Source organism: Hemicordylus capensis, chromosome 5 (genome assembly GCF_027244095.1).
Source record: "Hemicordylus capensis ecotype Gifberg chromosome 5, rHemCap1.1.pri, whole genome shotgun sequence".
NCBI lineage: Eukaryota > Metazoa > Chordata > Lepidosauria > Squamata > Cordylidae > Hemicordylus > Hemicordylus capensis.
Window position 1 is genome coordinate 162,696,997 of NC_069661.1, and position 19,669 is coordinate 162,716,665.

The 19,669-nt window shown below is 46.5% G+C and overlaps 1 protein-coding gene across 2 annotated transcripts in view; it reads left to right on the forward strand.

Annotated features, from left to right (window-relative positions):
• Positions 1 to 13,895: 13,895 nt before the first annotated feature.
• Positions 13,896 to 19,669, forward strand: part of TRABD (TraB domain containing) — a 54,942-nt gene continuing 49,168 nt past the window's right edge. Inside the window, exon 1 of one of the 2 annotated variants that reach the window (XM_053257166.1) lies at positions 13,896 to 14,127. The gene's annotated coding sequence lies outside the window, so the exon portion shown is untranslated. The remainder of the gene's footprint in view (positions 14,128 to 19,669) is intronic. The other variant, XM_053257164.1, reaches the window with a different exon arrangement.

Genomic DNA, 19,669 nt, shown 5'->3' on the forward strand with positions numbered 1-19,669 from the left:
CCCACTTCCATGCCATGAGACGTTCCAGGGTCAGAACTACAGGGTATACATTTTTCGGATGACAGAGGATGAGATTTGTGATGCCTTTGTAATATTTTCTGTATTAGGAACATAGGAACATAGGAAACTGTCATATATTGAGTCAGACCATTGGTTTATCTAGCTCAGCATTGTCTTCACGGACTGGCAGCAACTTCTCCAAGGTTGCAGGCAGGAATCTCTCTCAGCCCTATCTTGAAGAAGCCAGGGAGGGAACTTGAAACCTTTTGCTCTTCCCAGAGCGGCTTCATCCCCTGAAGGGAATATCTTGCAGTGCTCACACATCAAGTCTCCCATTCATATGCAACCAGGGCAGTCCCTGCTTAGCTATGAGGACAAGTCATGCTTTCTACCACAAGACCAGCTCTCCTCTCCATCTCCATCTCCATATTGACAAATGTACAAATAGAAGACAAATATACTTCTATAAACAGATACTGCTGTAGCCTGAATCAGGTTCCTAAAGAGCTACTTGTGTAGCCCCCACGCCACACCCACCACCAAGGACATAGCAAGGTTATACTGGGTCCAAAGACAAGATTTTAAAATTCCCCCTCCCCCTCACTGAAGCTCAGCTCATGAAGTAAAGAAAAGGTTTTGTAAATTGTGGACGATGCAAGTCATTTAATGGTACGAGAGAAAGACATGCTGTTCTGGTAGCTCCAGGTCTTCACACTCACATTAATTCTGGAGGATGAATACAACTGAAGGAAGCCCGGGAGGGTGCGTGGCTGGGGGAGTCAGTCATGTGACTTGCCTCTGGGGGGGCCCCCAAGGCAGTGGGCCCCTAGACAACTGTCTCCCCTTGCCCTATTATAGTTACACCCCTGCCCACCACAAGTCTGCACCTCCAGTTTCAACTAATTCCAGTTAGACCAGAGCTCTTTAGCATTGCTGAGGCATGGTTCTTGTGTGATGACCTGGGTGGTTTCCAGATTACATGCTGCAACAGTTTTGCAATGTATCTGCAACATATACACTAAGTGTACTGCCTGCATTCTGACATCACTGTCAGTAAGGTGCCGTCCATATTTCTGATGCCCTGTTTTGGGTTGTATTGCTGTGCTGCAGTGGTACAATGTTGCATCTGCATTGCAGGAAAGTAGCAGTACTTTCTCATTGTAGGAGGGTTGCAATGATGTTTCTGCAGAGTAAGTGGTGTGGTGTGGGTAGTTCATTCAGCGAGGGTGGAGGCAATATGTCCATATTGCCCCTTCCAACTTTTATTTTATTTATTTATTTATTTATTATTTTTCATTGTGCAATGGGGATCAGTGAGTGGGCGGCCGCCCTCTGGAGCGTTCCCCCCTCCTGCCTCTCCAGGTCTAAGGGAAGAGGGTCAGGTGGCAGTTCTTCTGAGCTTGCTGCAAGCAAAGGTGGTGCCGGCAGCTTGTGGCAAGGGGGCTGGCTCTGTCTGGTAGTGATGTGCACGGTCCGGAGAAGTCCGGACCGGCACCGAAGGGGGGCCTTGTTTTTAGGGCGGGGAGGGCTTGCTTAGCCCTCCCGCCTCCTTGCCCCCACCAGCGCCCGTATTTTCTAGTATAGGGGCGCTGGAAACCAGCCGCCCCCCCGCCGCTGCGGCGGCGAAAGAACTCCCAATGCCAGCCCTCCCTCCCTCCCAGCTAGCTGCCCGCCCGCCCGCCCGCTCGCTCACCCGCTCACCGCATAGGAAACGAGAGGAGCTCCGGCACAGAGCTCCTCTCGTTTGGAAGGCCTCTGGCATAATGGTGTTTTGCGCGCACGCATGTGCGCACCGCAAAACACGCTGTTCGCCGGAGGCCCGGTCTACCCGCCGGGAAAGGGCCGGGTAGACCGGGCCTCCGATCGCTGGGTAGACCGGGCCTCCGGCGATCGGAGGCCCGGTCTACCCAGCGATCGGAGGCCCGGTCTACCCGGCCCTTTCCCGGCGGGTAGACCGGGCCTCCGGCGAACGGCGTGTTTTGTGGTGCGTGCATGCGCGCGCGCGCACACAAAACACCATTATGCCGGAGGCCTTCCAAACGAGAGGAGCTCTGTGCCGGAGCTCCTCTCGTTTCCTATGCGGTGAGCAGGCGGGCGGGCGGGCGGGCAGCTAGCTGGGATGGAGGGAGGGCTGGCATTGGGAGTTCTTTCGCCGCGGCGGCGGGGGGGGGGGGGGGGGGCGGCTGGTTTCCAGCGCCCCTATACTAGAAAATACGAGCGCTGGCGGGGGCAAGGAGGCGGGAGGGCTAAGCAAGCCCTCCCGCCCTTAAAGGCATACCCCCCACCCGGAACCGGACCAGGCAGGGCCGGACTGGTCCGGCAGTTCGGCCATTCTTTGGAATGGCCGCCGGACCGGTTCGGGCACACTGCTACTGTCTGGGCTTGCTTTGCTCACCACTTTTGGGGGGCAAAGCAAGGGGGACAGCTGCCTCGACTCCCACACCACTACTCTCTTATTCTAAATCCAGGCAATCCCCAACTCTCCTGATGTTAATCTAGGGGCCTTCTCCGCCATAGTTTTTTGTGTGTATTCCCCCCCCCCTTTTTCTTTTTCTGGAGTGCTTCTGCAAGAGTGCAACACTGCAATTAGATTTCTGTTTTGAAACAGCACTTTCCTCTCCTGATGGCTTTGCAAAAGGCAGCCCAGAATTTTTTAAAAAATAAAAAAGGTCATCACATCACCGCCCCCCTGCCCTCTCTGCAACCCCATTGGCCCAAAATGAAGCAGGAGGAAGGGGCAGATAATGAAGTTCAAGGAAAATTTGGACACCCCTGCCTGGAAACCACGTTGCGGTGGACAGCAATATGAATGGCCACCAGCCTACCATGAGGCATTGACCAATCCTTTACTTGCAGATTGAAACTGTTGCATCATTCTGTCACACCTTGCAACACTTTCTACCGGTACAAAGCTCATAATCTGGAAAACACCCTGGTAGATTGTAACTCTGGTTCCACACTACACCTAATATAGTCCTTTATCTTCATTGCATTCTTGCAAGAGTGGCAAAGCAGGCATTGCAAGAGTGGCAAGCAGGCATTACTGATCTGGAAGGGCAACTTTATAGAGAAGAGGACTTAAGTATTAAGTCCCATTTTGTCCAATGGCATTTACTGCAGCCTACAGTCAGATGACTCCCCTTTAATGTGGTTTAAAGAGGCTCCTGCTTCTCTGCAACACTGAGTATTTTCAGACAGTAATTTAGTCTAACATGATGAACACACATTTCTAGAAGAGATTTTCCATGGTTATGAAACCACTGGAAGATAAATTAACTGGAGTTTCCGTGCCCTTGTGTTTGATGGCATCCAATTCTATTCTTCCTTTTCAAGCAATTCCAGAGCACCAGTCAATTGATTGGTGGATTTTCCATTTAAATGTGTGGGAACTGGAGCTTCTTTTACGCTGACAGCCCCCTAGCACAAAAGCATCTGTTTTGTCACATTAATATTATATATACTCGCCCTGTTGGATGACCTGTATCATAACCTTGATTTGGGAAGCGCACCTCTCTTGGTTCTTCTTGATCCTTCAGCGGCTTTTGATACCATCGACCATGCTATCCTTCTGAAGTGCTTAAGTGGGCTGGGCATTGGGGGCACTGTTCTTCAGTGGTTCTGATCCTATCTCACTGGGCGATTCCAATTGGTGTCAATTGGGGTTCAGTGTTCTGTGTCCTGGCCCCTTTCTTGCGGGGTTCCACAGGGCTCGGTCCTTGCTCCCATTCTCTTTAACATCTAAATGAAGCCGCTGGGCCTGGTCATCCGTCAGTTTAGGGTAAGTTTTCATCAATATGCTGATGATACTCAGCTTTATATCTCTACCCCTGGCCAAATAGTTGATGCTGTTCATGTGCTGACTCAGTGCCTAGAGGCTTTCAGGACCGGGATGGGCCAAAACAAGCTCAGGCTCAATCCCTCCAAGACCGAGTTCAGTTTACGATCTGGCCAGTTGCCATGTGTGAGTTTATCTTTTGACAGGGTGGCACTTCCCTTGAGAGAGATGGTTCATGATCTGGGGCTCCTGCTTGAACAGCAGCTGGAGGCCGTGGCCAGGGGTGTCTTTGCCCAGCTTCGACGAGTTTGCCAGTTATGGCCGTTTCACGACCAGCAGGCCCTGGCAACAGTAAATCATGCCTTTGTTACCTCTTGTTTGGATTACTGTAATGCGCTCTACCTAGGGTTGCCTTTGAAAACAATTCGGAAGCTTCAACTAGCCCAGAATGCAGTGGCCCGCCTCCTTATGGGTGTCTGTAAATTTGATAGTGTCACACCTCTTGTACACCTCTTTGCACACTGCACTGGTTGCCTGTTCACTTCCAGGTCAACTTCAAAGTGCTGGTTCTCACCTACAAAACCCTTATGGGCTTAGCACCTGTATATCTCTGGAATCATCTCTCTCGGCCGGTTGTATCCCAGCCTGTGAGGTCTTCTCAGCCGGCACTCCTTAGTGTCCCAGGCCCTGGTGTAGTGCATGGTGCCTGGGCCCGTAGGAGGGCCTTCTCTGTGGCTGCCCTCTTCTTTGGAACAGTCTCCACTCCCCCAGATTCATTCAGCCCCCTCCTTAGCTGCTTTTATGGCCCTTCTTAAGACCCACCTGTTTCCCCAGGCATTTGCCTATTATTTATTATTATTATTATTATTATTATTATTATTATTATTATTATTAATTTTTAATTGGTATTTTGTTATTCACTACCTAGGGTCTTTGGAGGAGGCAGTATATAAGAAAACCCAAATAAACAAACAAACAACGTATATAAATGTATGAGTTTGGGAAATACTGAGGGAGCCATTTATGTGGCACTCCTTATATGTGCCATTCTAGAATTACCTACCTGCAGACTGCAGTAGCTCAGAATTGTGTTGCCTTCTCCTGGAGCTTTTGCACACTGGGCTTTTAGTTCACATCTCCTGCAGAATGGAGGTGTGCATTCACATATTGGCCAGATTTAACCCAAAGTCCTGTGAGCTTTCGGGGAGCACTTCACACACAATTCAGGTTTTTCATTGCTCTTTAAGAGTGAAGCCCAATTTATAGCTAGGGTTTTTAAAAATCCACTTTTTGCATCAGGTTTTTTTGGGGGGGTGGGGCAACTTTGAACTCACAGTAAAGCCTCAGTAAACTCACAGTAAATCCTGTGGAGACCTGGGTGAAGATCATCTGGGCTAAAAAAAAAAAAGAGAGAGAGAGAGAGATAATCTAACTGGGTTGTCACATTTTGATATATGGAAGCACCTTAGGCTGTTATCTCAAAGCCTGAAACGAATTTTATTATGCTATGGTTTGTGTTAGATTAAAGGAGGCATTAGCTCCCTCTAGTGACTAATTTGGGATAAACCATTTGTGTTCCAAAGCCAGCTGTACTTCTATATTGTGACATGCCACTCTTAAAAATTGAAGGATTAAATACGGTTCCTGTTTTGTTTTGATCTGTGGTGTCAATTCCCTTCTAGTGGACACCAAATATTAGCTTATTAATTTCAAAATGTAAAATCATAATACCATCAAAAATTGTCTGCTTCATGTATGCAAAGAAAGAGGTCAAAAAACCAATCAAAACAAAAAACCAGACATAAACAGATGGCTCTGCTTAGGCTTCATTTCAGTGACAGGAAAAACTAAAATTAACGTACGAAACAGTTAGACACACTTTCATGTCTCAGTTTATAGAGAAACTGTACTTGGACAGCCAGACAGCTGTCAGCAGGAACCTGGAGGGATGCTTTGGTTGACTTGAGGCAGCACAGGAACCCCTCCGAGTGCCCCTTTCCTTGCTTGATACTCTCCTTGAAGAGGAGTTTGTGCCATTTTATCTACATTTTCCGGGAACTGGCATAACTGAGGGGGAAATGATCAAGCAATACCTACTTATCAATGTAATGTAATGTAATGTAATGTATGTATGTATGTATGTATATATGTATGTATGTATTTATTTTATTGGTAGTAGTAGTAGCAGCAGCAGCAGCAGCAGCAGTGTTTTTAAATCTTCCTCTTCTGCCTAGCTGCTCTAAAACATTAATAGAAGGGGGAGAGAAAAGAAAGCTCTAAATACCTTAAAGTAGCATTTGAAGGGTATGTAGAGGGACAGTTCAGATTAACCATGCCCTCACATGATTAATATTGTTTGAATTGGCCCACTGTAGTCTGTGGCAAGGCAGGAAAAGGGAGATCCTCTGATTTTGGATCAACAGAATACCCACATGGCTAGAATCGGCCTACTCCAACCCCCAATATTCTTCCCTGGAAAGCCCATGTATAGTGTAGTATGTAATATCAGTCATGTGATATTATCAGCAATGTGATATTACAGTAGCACATTAGTATATAGTGTGCTTCATGTTTATTTACTGAAGAACATTCTCCTCTACACATTTTCAGGTACAGGGGTGATGACCTCACTACATGAATATTATATCTGTGAGGAAAGGAATCACTTTCTATCCCAAGCTGATAGAACTTGGGAGGCTGGCATATTTACTTGCACTGAAGGGTGGGGGTGGGATATGTTATTGCACCACCGAGCTGTAGTAACTGTCCCTCCCATATACACACTTAATTGCATGCTGAGAATATAAAGTCCCTTCAGAGATTAAAGATAAAATGCATCCCATTCCCCCACCCCCAATTGTCCTCCTCAGCAGCTCCCATTATCTGTTTTTGATTTTCTCTAACACTGTGAGACCAAAAAAAAAATCTACACATGGGCTTCATGAGGCCTCCTACTCCTCACCATTCTAAATTTAGCATTCTGTAAGACACCAGTAGCAATCCACTCACAATGACAGTAGCATTACTCTGAACTGTAGTTTGGGTTGCTTATGTAGCAGGAATATGGGGCAGGAAATATTGATTGGGAGGACAGATTTAGTTATTGTTTAATTATTCAGTTTGTACTCTGTTTTTTGACCTACAGGTTTCCAGAGCAAAAGCCTGAAGAGAAATAAGATTTTGCTGTTCCTCTACAAAGGCAATGGAATGAATATGGCAGGTGTCCTTCAGGAAACAGTTCTACAAGAGGAAGACCACCTCCAAAAACTCCTCTACTATGCATTCTTCTACTATTCTTTACTATGCATGCCAAAGCCCTATTCCTGGTGGATATCAACCTCACCTCTAATGGGCACTTTCCAGTTTAACTCCTACAATAGTGTCATAACGTATCTGCTAAGTGTGATTCCGTACTTCCTGTGTCCCTATGCTGTCAGCAGGGTGCCGTTCACATTTCGGATGCCTTGTTTCGGATTTAATGGCTGTGATTTCGCCCTATAATGCTGTAAATGAGTTGCAGAAAAGTAGCTCTATTTTTCCATTGTAGGAGGCTTGCCTCGTAGTTTGTGCATTGCAATGTAGTGCTGTGTGGACGGTTCAAATCAGTGTGGCGATTTGTTGGTTTCTGTGGAGCCCCTTTTCCATTCTGAGGTGCCTAGCAAGGACTCCATCATAGGCAGTAGCCTGCCCTGGCTCTCCCCCTCTCTTGGCCTCCCTTCCCCAGCCCCTGCTGGAGAGAGCAGCAGCCCCTTCCCAAATGATTTGCCTCGCAGGGAGCTGACGCGGGGGTCTTCTCTTCTCCCCAGGAGATGGGGGGGGCGTCCTTGCAAATGTCACTCTTGCTGCTGCTTCCCAGGTGCATTTGCCTCCCCACCCCCATTCCTTTGGAGGCTATGAAAGAAAACGTGCAAATGGAAGGCGAGCAGGAGAGGGCCGGCACCGGGCGCAGTGGCTGGCATCTGGAGAAGAGGGCAGCTGAAAGATGAGCGGGAGGGAGAGGGGCAGGGAGAAATCTCAGCTTTCTCCTCCTTTCCTCCCCACAGATTCCAAACCCAACATATCCCCCCTCTTCCACTTGCTCCCAATATAACTTGTGCTTGTCAGCAGAGAAGGGAAGGGGATATGGAGGGGGAGGGAAGAGATCAGAGTGGTTTTATGATTATTTTTCCACCGGGGTTCTCTTGTGTAGTCCCCTTTAAATATGCTACTTTGGCCAGAGACTCATACTAGTGCAGCTGAGCAGATTTCTGAATCCAACCCTTTCTCATACACTTTTACTGAAGAGGAAGCCCATTGAACTCAATCATTTACTTCAGTGCAATCCCTCTTGTTTACTGCAAGGCAACAGACTTTTTTCTTCTTGTTTACTGCAAGGAAGCCCTTGCAGGGAGGCTGTTTGCATGGAGGCTTTTTGCTGGCCAAGCAAATGGCTTCTGCCAGCTCGGTGGCAGAGCCGAACCTCCACTGCTGTGGGTGCTAAGCAGCACGCCGCTGCTCACAACAGTACTGAGGTGTGGTGAGAGGACAGGTAAGCACCTAGAAATTAAGAGTTAAAGGTGCCTCCCCACCCCCACCACAGCGCCTGCACCAGCTGCCCTGCCAGGGTCCCAAATCCAACAGATTTGGGCAGCTCACCTTCACTGGAAGAGTGCTCGCCTCCCCTCCACATCCTCCCTCCTCTTATTATGGCCTTCTCTGCCATTGGATTCCCTCCCCTCGCTGAAGCAATTGGGCAAGGCTGCAATAATGCAAAGCTCTTTTATATTTTTGTTTTGGAACAGCGCTGCCACCTGCTGGCGGCTCTGCATAGGGCAATCCAGAAAAAAAAATTAAAGGAAGGTTGTCACATCACACACACACCACAACCCCATTGGCCCAAATGGAGCAGGAGGAGGTGGCAGATAGATGCATTTCAAGGAGAATATGGACACCTCCTGCCTGGAAAACACATTGCAGTGGATGGAAATATGAATGGCTACCAGCCTACCACGAAGCATTGGACAACCCTTTACTCTCGGTTTGAAACCATTGCACTGTTCTATTGCACTTTGCAACCATGTAACCGGCACAAATCTCTTAGTCTAGAAAATGCTATGGTAATGAAACCCAAGCCCTCACTCCCTGATTTCAACATGGAAGGGGATTTAACATGGGAAATACTGCTCCCTCAAGCATCCTGGGCCCAGGGGCATAGCAAGGTTGGAGTGGACCCAGAGATGAGATTTTAAAATGCCCCCCCCCCCCCCGCCATTGCTTTCCTTTCCTTCCCCTGGGCCAAAGTCTTTTGAGTAAAAGCATAATCTGAAGCTCAGCTCATGAGGTATAGAAAACTTTAATGAGGCTGAATAGTGGTAACAAAAAGCATATTTAAATAATAGTAATATGTAATGTAATATTCTCTGTCTCTCTATATAAATGTGTGTGTGTCATTCATATATTTATTTATTTATTTATTTATTTATTTATTATTATTATTATTATTAATTTAATTTCTATACCGCCCTTCCAAAAATGGCTCAGGGTGGTTTACACAGAGAAACAACAAACAAACAAGATATATATATATGACTTATGTGCCACAGTCATCATCCTAAATTATTTTTTTTTAAGGTTTTGTAAATTGTGGACAATGCAAATCATTTACTGGTACTAGAGAAAGATATGCTGTTCTGGTATTAAAAAATATTTTGTGTCAGTACTTCTGAACTGATATTTGAGCAAGAGAGTCCCACTTTATGACATTAAGAGAAAGTATTTATCTCTGTTATATTTGAACTGGCATTTTCTGTAAATGAAGTATTTTTTAAAAGGATGATTTCTATAATCAGTATACATATTCCATAAATGTATAGAAAGCAGAGATTCCCACAGAAAAAGAAACATGTTAGCCCTCTGTAATATTTCAGACAAAGCCTGTCCCTTTTAGAATTATAAATATTATTGGAAATTAAATACATGCTGTGAATCATTTTAATTATTTTTTAAAATAAATGTGTTTTTAAAAAGGCAATAGGTGAACAAATCTAAAAGAATCTTGGTTTTCTTTTGTTGGACAAGAAAGAAGTACAGCTTGATATTGCTTAGTGATGAACTCTGTACTTCATTGTTTCTTTTGCAAAGAAACTGGCAGTTTCTATTGCTCAGCTTTGTATGATAATTAAGTGACATATTTAAAATACCTTCAACTGAAAGGAGCACCAAAGAGAAAGGAGCACTATTTTTAGTGAAGTGCTTAACAAATCACAAAACTGCACTAACAAAAGCTGGTAATGTGACTTTCTCAATATTGTTTATTGAACATTTAGTTGTATCTTAAACATCTTGATCCTCAAGCACAACCAGAACACCCAATCCAAACTGTGACTGTGACTGGTGGAGAACAAGAAGGAAGGAAGATTTTTATTAAAGGTTCGTAATGGGGAGGGGGAGAGAGAGAGTTTCAAACCAGGAAAGGAAGCGGGGGAGAACAAACACAAACAGACTGGCTTTTCAAAAGCAAGCATGCACACAGTGGCTTAATGAAGGACAACAATAAAAATAAACAGATATGGGATGAGGAACACATTTTTGTTGTTGTTGTTTTACCTTGCTTGAGAGAGGAAGTTCACAGTCCCTCCACTTCCCAATTGGCTGGGCTGAAGCTCCCCCCTTGCCTCATGAGATTTGCCACCAGCCACCAGGAAGAAGCTGAAGCATGCAGCTGAGGCTGCTAAGAAGAGGGGCGGGACTCTCAGGGTTAACCCTTTGCTAGTGCTGACGATTTCGCCACTGCTGTGTCACCACCAAATCCAAGCTCCCTGCCAGCGAGCACTAAATCTGCAGGGTGACTCATGGGGTGTGTGTGTGCTGCGGATTCATGTGACTTCCCTCTGGGGCCCCTCAACAACTGTCTCCCCTTGCCCAGTTGTAGTTACGCCCCTGCCTAGGCCACAGTTAAGACTACAATAATTTCTTATAATGTGTGTGTATAGGACAATCTGGAGGTGTTTCCTGGCCAACAATAGATCAGGGCACTTAGTTATTATGTCTGTCTGATCTAAGATTTTACACTGATGGCCTGCACTGATGCACACACACACTGCCACTGCTCCTGTTGCCCACCAGGGCCCTCTCCCAGCTACAACAGGTGGCAAGCAGGAGCCAGGCACTTATGGTCACCACCACCAGGTCCTGCTCCTGCTGATGTGCTGCACTGGAGCAGGGGCAGCGCCAAGAGCTCCTTCCACCTCCCCAACTAGGTGAAGTTGGCAGGCACGCAGGCTGCCGCTTGGGGTGCACGCGCTGAAGCAGGCACTGCCGGCGGGGCTTGGGAGAAGGCGGCAAAGGAGTCTGGATCACCTCATTTGGGGGAGGAAGGTGGGTCAGGTAGGTAGAGACTCCTTCACCGCCTTCTCCCAAGCCCCGCCAGTAGTGCCTTCAGCACACCTGCCCCGAGCAGCAGCCTGCGTACCTGCCAACTTCACCTAGTTGGGGATGCAGGAAGAGCTCTCGCCACCGTCCCTTCTCCTCCACCACTGCACAGCAGTTTTTTAACCGCTGTTAAAATATATTAGATATATTTAGATGTATTAAATATATTATATATTAATATATCTAATATGATATATAATATAATATATTATATAGTGTATAATATTTAATATTAATAATATATTAGATATATTAAATATATTATAAAAATATTTTAGAAATATTGTTTTAAGCCGAAGATAGTTTATCCCGTGCACTGCAGGACAGTTGGCAACCCTAAGGCTGGCCCTGAAAATACTGAAAATGTCTTCAGAGTAGATAATATTACTACTACTAAAGGAAAAAGGAAACATGCCAAGTCGGTGTCGACTTCTGGGCACTTTCCAAACTAGACCCTACAACAGGGTCAGAACATATCTTGGAAGTGTGCTTCCTCTGCATCGTGACACCGCACTCTCTAAGCAGACAGCAAGGTAGCATTTACATTTCCAATGCCTTGTTTCGAATTTAATCGCTGTGATATAGAGCTAGGATGTCGTATATCCGGTGTGAAAAAGTTGCTATTTTTTCAGGTTGTTAGTTACTGCAAGACTCCCCCTGCTGTTTATGTTCTGAATGCAACTTCCCCAAATGGAGGCATTTTGCTGCTGATGAGCAGCTAGTCTAGAAAGTGCCCTGGCGACCACAGAGCCATGTGGTTTTCTTGGTAGAATACAGGAGTGGTTTACCATTGCCTTCTCCCATTACTACTACTAAGAAGGTAACGGTAAAGTGTGCCGTCAAGTTCAATTTTGAATCCTGGCATCCACAGAGCCTTGTGGTTTTCTCTGGTAGAATAGAGGAGGGGTTTACCATTGCCTCCTCCCACGCAGCTACAACAAATATTTATATACTGCTCTTGAACCAAAGTTCTCAAAGCGGTTACATAGAAAAACAAATACATACATACATACATACATCTATATTATTAATTCTCCAAGATGGGCCATGCGTGAGGACGTGACAGAAAGGAGGTGATTGGCTGATGGGGGAGGAGGTGATTGGCTGACAGAAGGGGAGAGTTCTGGAGCAGCAGGGAGTTTTACAGGGCGGTTGGAAAGCAGTTTATTAATAATAATAATAATAATAATAATAATAATAATAATAATAATAATTTCTATACCGCCCTTCCAAAAATGGCTCAGGGCAGTTTACACGGAAAATAACAAATAAATAAGATGGCTCCCTGTCCCCAAAGAGCTCACAATCTAAAAGGAAACATAAGATAGACATCAGCCACAGTCACTGGAGGTACTGTGCTGGGGGTGGATAGGGCCAGTTACTCTCCCCTTGCTAAATAAAGAGAATCACCACATTAAAAGGTGCCTCTTTACCAAGTTAGCAGTTTGACAGTTGGCTCAGGGTGCCGTGAAGTGGCAGGGAGCTCGGAGGCTGGGGGCAGCTTCGGGAGCTGAACAGTTGGCTCTGGAAGCTGCGGACAGCAGACAGTTGGCTGAGCTGCGCCATGCGCCCGAGCAGGGAGCTCAGAGGCTGTCAGGCGAGCAGGTGACAGTCCCTGGCAGTGGCAGAGGGAAGCAAGGACTGCGAGACAGAGATAGAAAGATGGAGGACAGAGAGAGGGGGGGCTGTGGGGAGAGCGAGCGAGAGAGTTGCGGGCGGGAGAGAGCGAGCGAGAGAGTTGCGGGAGATATCACAGGCTCAGTGCATGACTGCACAGATGCTCTGTGCAGGGTCAGCTAGTATACACACACACACATTTATACGGTATATATGGTAGACCCCTGTCCTGCACAGTTATTCCTGTGGGGGCAGGAGCCTGGAGATGAAGGATGAATCCACATGTGCAGGGCCTCAAGAGGACGTGGTGGTTGTGGGAGAGAGAGTTCACATGCAGCTGCAGATGGTTGGGGGGGGAGGAGTCTCCTCCATAGGTCCGGCCCAAGGCTCAGGGGTGTGACCAGGTGAAGCCCGCACACTGTCGCCCCTGGCCCACCCCAGTGGGCGCCCCTGGGGAGTGTGCACCTGCTGCTCTCCCACTCCTTACCATCGTCGCCTCTACGAGCAGCCTCTCCGCCTGGTGCCAGGGGTTCCTCTGAGTCCTGGCGCGCACACACCCCAATAAGCCCCCATGGTCCGGCGCCCAGCAGCAGCAGTGCGGCTGCTGCTCAGAGGAGGAGGAGGAGGCGTGCGGGGGGAACTTTCAGTGCCCTCCTCCGGGAGAACACAGTGTCCAGAGCGCCTTCAAGTCCTCCTGGGCCCGCACACGCTTCCTCCGAGTGGCAGCCGTTCTTCCGGAGACAGGCAGGGTCACGGCAGCGGCGAGCCTCCTCTAAGCAGCAGGTGTACTGCCACTGCTAGACTGACTGCGTGCGCAGGAGGGAGAGTGGTTGGGGCGGAAGGAAGATCAGGGACCTGGGGTCGCCCGCCCGCCTAGAAGATGAGCCTGTGTTGGGGCGCCGCCGCAATATGGGTGCGTCCCGGACATGGAAGCACCAAACTCCACATTTCCCACGGCGGGCGGATAGAGCGAGGTTGCTCTCACAGCACATGCGCTCTGCTCTGCACTTTGGGAGATGTAGTTGGCCGTTCCTTTCTCCGCCCTCCACCCTTTGCTATTCAGGGACGGCAACAGGAAGCAAGGATGAACTACAACTCCCAGAACGCATTGCGGCTCACTTTCATCCCCTCCCTTCTTATATGAATGACTAATACAACGTGTTGTCTGGTTAATGTGCTGCAACTATCTGGAGGGTTCTATTCTTTGGGGGGGGGGGGGTGTCCTCTGTCTTCTCTAACTGCAGTCCCAGAAGAGTTTTGAGTTTCATCTAGTGGTTCCTAAACCTAAAGCAGCTCCCTTATCAGGGAGCGGAAGAGCTTGCAAAGTAAGTAAGGGGCGAGAACGAGATGGAGCAGGGGGTCGCGGGAGGTGGGGAGCTATCTCTTATTTCGTGCTTAATTGAGCTGGGAACATCAGGTTGGGGAACGGTGAGGCTGCATTGCATGTTGAGGACTGTCAACCGCATGTTGTTAGGGTGCTGCGGCTTCCAGCAGTATCAGGTCCTGTTTATGCTCGGGCAAAACCTCAGTAGCCCCCTCCCCTTCTTTCTCCAAAATGGCCAAGAACTGGAGTAAAGGTTGGGAAGTGTAGAGTAAACAGCAGAGGAAAGAGATCTCATATTTATTCTGTGCCTTAGAGTTTGTTGGTGGACTGTTTTGTAGAAGCAAGAAAGTTTCATACTGAAATCGGGGTATCTGTTCTTTGATGCCTCTAAACTTTTTGCCTCCTAGTCTTTCCCAACATGTTTTGAACATTTCTCTCCTCTCTTTTAAGTGCTTCTCCTCTGTTGGGAGACTGTTTTGAAAGTTGTGCATTAGTTCTAATCAAGATTTCAGTGGTATGTGCCTCTGGGGAGACTGAAATCTTGAGAACTTATCTAGGGCCTGCTTTCTGATCAAAGACAGAAGCTCACAATGCTTCTTAAAAGTATATGTGATGCAAGACATAGCAAAAATAAAATGTATGTGACTTTTAGTCTATTTTTCTCCTCCTCAACTCCCCCCCCCCCAAGGAACTGGAAGAATGGCTTGTACTGCTTATGGTTGTTAAGTAACTGGGAACACATTTTTGCACTTATCATTGGTAGAACAATATGTATTGTTCATGTTACTGTTTGACCTGTACAAACAATTCTTTAGTGGGCAACATTACTACTCATCTGTGTGTATTAATTGGCAATGACATGGGCTTGTGAGCAAGACTTTGAACAAAAAAACTTGAGAGAGAGCACTTGAACTGACAACTCTTTTTGAAAACATAAAGCAAAATGTATGTTACTATGATGTCAGGCTTACAGAAACCAAGGTTTCATTCAAGCAAGGTGGATGACTCGGAATTGAAATTCATCCATAAATGTGAGATAGTTCTGTTAGCAATGTGGCTTTTATTCAACTAAAACAATATTTGGTAACAGAATGGCTTTTGCAAATAGTGTCTTATCAAAAATAAAAACATCTCCTGTCTTGTAGATAATGTATAAACAGCTCAGAATGACTGTAGAAGCTATGATTAAACAAAACTCAAAATGATGTATTGGTTGAACAGAAGGCAATTCCATGTGGTCCAAATCCAGGTTTCAGCATTGCTGTACTGTTATGTCTAAAAGCTTTCTTATATGTTGCAGCCATCACATCATGGAATTTGCCATATGGTGGGCCATTAAAGCTCAGTGGTTCATGATCTGCATCATATAACGGTTTTCTATATCACTTAAGTCAGCCAAAAACAAGCAGACAAAAAAAAAAAATCTGTAGTGGTTTGAAATAGATGACTTTATCATAGCCATAAACCTAATTGGCAATAGCCACTTATGGAGCAATTTAAAGTGTCCATAGGGCCCTTCTAGGAAATATAGTAAGATGTATTTACTTTCTAATCTTATAGTTTACAAAATATTTCTAAAACTTGCTTTAACCATAGAAGAGGCACCATTTGGAATTTCTCTCACCAAAATGCTTTGGCCTGTTGATAGCCTTTAAATTGTGCCTGGGATGAGTTAATTGGTACTAACAGTGCAATCCTAACCTTGTTTGCTCAGAAGAAAGTTCCCTTAAGTTCTGTGGACTTGCTCATAAGGACATAAGGCATGCTGGATTAGGCCAAACCTTACTTTATCCAGCGTCCTGCTTTGCACAGTGGCCAACTGGATGCAGCTGGGAAGCCCGCAAGCAGGTGATGAAGGCATACCGCTTCTCCTGCCATTGCTCCTTGCAAATGGAATTTAGAGACCTAGCATATAGCCATCAAGACTTGTCCTTTGCAAAAAATTTTAATACCCATTTGAAGCCGTCTAAGGTAGCGGCTGGCCATGACCACATTTTGTGGCCGCAAATTGTTCCACAAATGTGAAGTAGTACTTCCTTTTGTCCATTCTGAATTCTATGCCAGTCTCTTTCATTGGATGACCCTGGTCCTAGAGTTGTGAGAAGAGAAAAAGTACTCTCTCCCAACTTCTTCCATGCCGTACTTTGTAACTTTGTAAGCCTCAAATCATGTCTCCCTTTGTCACCTATCTTTTCTCTAAACTAAAAAGCCTTAAATGCTGAAGCCTTTCCTCACAAGGAAGGTCTCCAATCTCGTAATCATACTGCTTGTCCACCTTGAGGCTGTTTTCACATGCAGGCAAAACTGGGCTTATGAAACCAAGCCTCATCTTGCCCATACATGAGAATTGTTGGGACCGTGCCAGATCCTGGCAGCACCTCGGCAGGATCCCACCAAGCCAGCCACCCTCTTAAAGGGAGCCAGTGCTCCCTTAGCCCGGCTTTTTTTAATTGTCTGCCAGGCTGGGAGACTGCGGGGCATCACACGCTTGTTCTGAGTTCTGAGGGCTGGGGCAATGCGTTTCGTCCCACGACCCTCTGCACTGCCCGAGGAGGGAGCTGCACGTCAGGCGTTCAATCTCTGTGCCCAGACCAACATTGAGGATTGTCTGCAGGGGAGGTAAGCTTTTTTGAAGCTTCCTCCCCTGCCCCTTCAGTCCCTTTCTTATGAGTCGTGAGAAAAGAGCTCATTTTCTAGCTTTCCAATATTGTTTTTGAGATGTGGCAATCAGAACTGTACACAGTACTTAAAGTGTGTACACAGAAAAGGAAAGATTGTGCCGTTGAGTCAGTGTTGACTCCTGGCAACCACAGAGCCATGTGGTTTTCATGGTAGAATACAGGAGTGGTTTACTATTGCCCTCTCCCACGCAGTATGAGATGATGCTTTCCAGCACCTTCCTATATCACTGCTGCCGGATATAGGAATTTCCCAGATTCTGGGAAACACGGCAGCGGGGATTCGAACCAACAGCCTCCTGCTCTCTAGGCAGGTTGCTGCACCATTAGGCGGCTCAGATTTGCAGAAGTGCATGATAATTCGGCATGGCACAATGCATTTTGATAAATTCTCTGTTTGTTTATTTATTCGATTTATATACTGTCCTTCCAAAATGGCCCAGGGTGGTTTACAACAGAATAAAAACAATTAAAACCAGTTAACAATTAAAATCAAAACTATAAAAAGAGAGTAAAACCAATTAAACTTTCAAACAGTAACCCTGGAAAACGAGGGCAAATATTTAAAACAGTTTACAACAGTTTAAAAACCCTGGAAGGCCAGGCCAAACAGATAGGTTTTAAGGGCTCTCCTGAAAGACAGTGAGGAGATGCTCACGATCAGCAAAAAGCGAGCTAAGGGAGCCTAGCCCGCTTTTTGCTGATCGTCTGCTGCCATGGGAGCCACGCAGCTCCCGGCAGCAAACCCTTCCAATTCCCCCTCCCCTTAGCTGAGGTTAGTGGAGCGAGCACTCTGCGAACCCCGTCTTTTTGATCATGAATTGCGACAGCGTTCTCCGTGCCACGGCAACACACAAGGAGACCCCTGGCTAGAGGCTGAAACAAGCCTCCCCACCCTGGGGGTCTCTCCAGGATGCCCCGTGCACTCGCATGGGGCATCCTGGAACTTCTGGGGGCCGTGCAGCCCCCGATCCCCTCAACCTTCGCCAGCTTTGTGATGGATCCGGCAGTCGTGTGGGCAGCCGATCTGGCCGCCCTGGGCTGTCTGGGGATCATCTGCGGGGAGAGCGGGCTAAGCATTCCATAGCCCAGAAGCAGCTACAGAGAAGGCCTGCCTCTGAGCTGCCATTAGATGAACCTTTGGTAACTGGAGACGGACCTCCTCAGATGACCTTAACGTGCGGTGGGGATCATGCAGAAGAAGGCACTCTCTAAGATAACTCGGACCTAAGCCATTCAGGGCTTTAAAGGTAATAACCAGCACTTTGTATTTCACCCGGAAACACACTGGCAGCCAGTGTAACTGTTTCAAGACAGGCCTAATATGATCTCTCTGGGTTACCCCAGAGACCAGACTGGCTGCCACATTTTGAACTCACTGAAGTTTCCGAACTACATACGAAGGCAGCCGCACATAGAGTGCATTGCAATAGGCAAGCCTGGAGGTTACCAGCTGATGCACCACTGTTTTAAGGTCATCCTCTTCAATGATCCTTATTATTTTATTATTTTATTTTTTATTTTTTACATTTATATCCCACTTTTTCCTCCAAGGAGCTCAGAGCGGTGTACATGGTTATGTTTATCCTCACAACAACCCTGTGAGGTAGGTTGACTGCCCCAGAATCACCCAGTGAGTTTCGTGGTTGAATGGGGATTCAAACATGGCTCTTCCCTGTCCTAGTCCAACACTCTAAACAGCCTCTGTATTTCAAATACCACCCCAATTCTAAGGGAGGCGAGTGGTCTTGTGGTAACAAGCATGAATGGTCCCCTTAGCTAAGCAGGGTTGACCCTGGTTTGCATTTGAATGGGAGACTATATGTGAACACTGTAAGATATTCCCCTTACGGGATGGGGCTGCTCTGGGAAGAGCAGAAGGTTCCAAGTTCCCTCCCTGGCATCTCCAAGATAGAGCTGAGAGAGACTCCTGCCTACAACCTTGGCAAAGCTGCTGCCAGTCTATGTAGATAATACTGAGCTTCCTATGTCCCTATGTATGTTCCTAGTGAAATGAATATGGATTTTGGCCTAATCTGCTGACTGCTCAGAAGCTGCATTATCTTACCTAAGGTCAGGCTGCATGGTCAGATAAGAATGAAATAAACCTGGGTCAACTGCAGTCATTGGAAGCAATTGAGCTGACACAATACAGTCATTTAACATGTAGTCTATAAGCCAGGCCCACAAATTGGTACCATGTCAGGGGACAAGTGCTCCTAGTTATTTTTGGCAACTTCTACCGCTTCCCCACCCTGCCCCCAAAGATGGAAAACAGGTGATAGCCTTGTTGCACTTTCAGCTTTCTTTGTGGTGTTCACCACTTCTTTATCCCTAACCGTGAGCGTAATACATTATTAGGAATAGCTGTGTTTTTAATACCCCCTATATATGTTTGACTCCTTTCTGCCATAGGCGATGTTTAAAAAGTTTTAAATGGCTTGCTTACATGGTGGCCCACTTATGTAATGGTGTGCAAAAGCTTTTGGTGATGATGTAGTGGTCCACATAAAAGAAAAGGTTGGGAACCACTGGATTATTGTTAGGGTTAGGGTGACAATGAACAAATTGCTGTACTCTCTCCATGGAGTAATCTGGAGGACATTTCTACCAATTTTCATTTCCATTCCTCTGACAACATTGATGAAATTTTGATAGTATTTTTTGTGTTTTTAAAACTTTCAAAAGCTTTTAAAACACCATTGCAAATTTGGCCACTGCAGGCCTGATGGCCCGGAGAATAAGAGCATTGTAACATAGTGAAAGCTGAAAGCACTGCAATGATATCACCTATTTTCCATCTACACAAGAGTGTAGATCTTGTCAAAAATCACAATGAGCATTCTTCTCCTCTGCTCCCCAAGA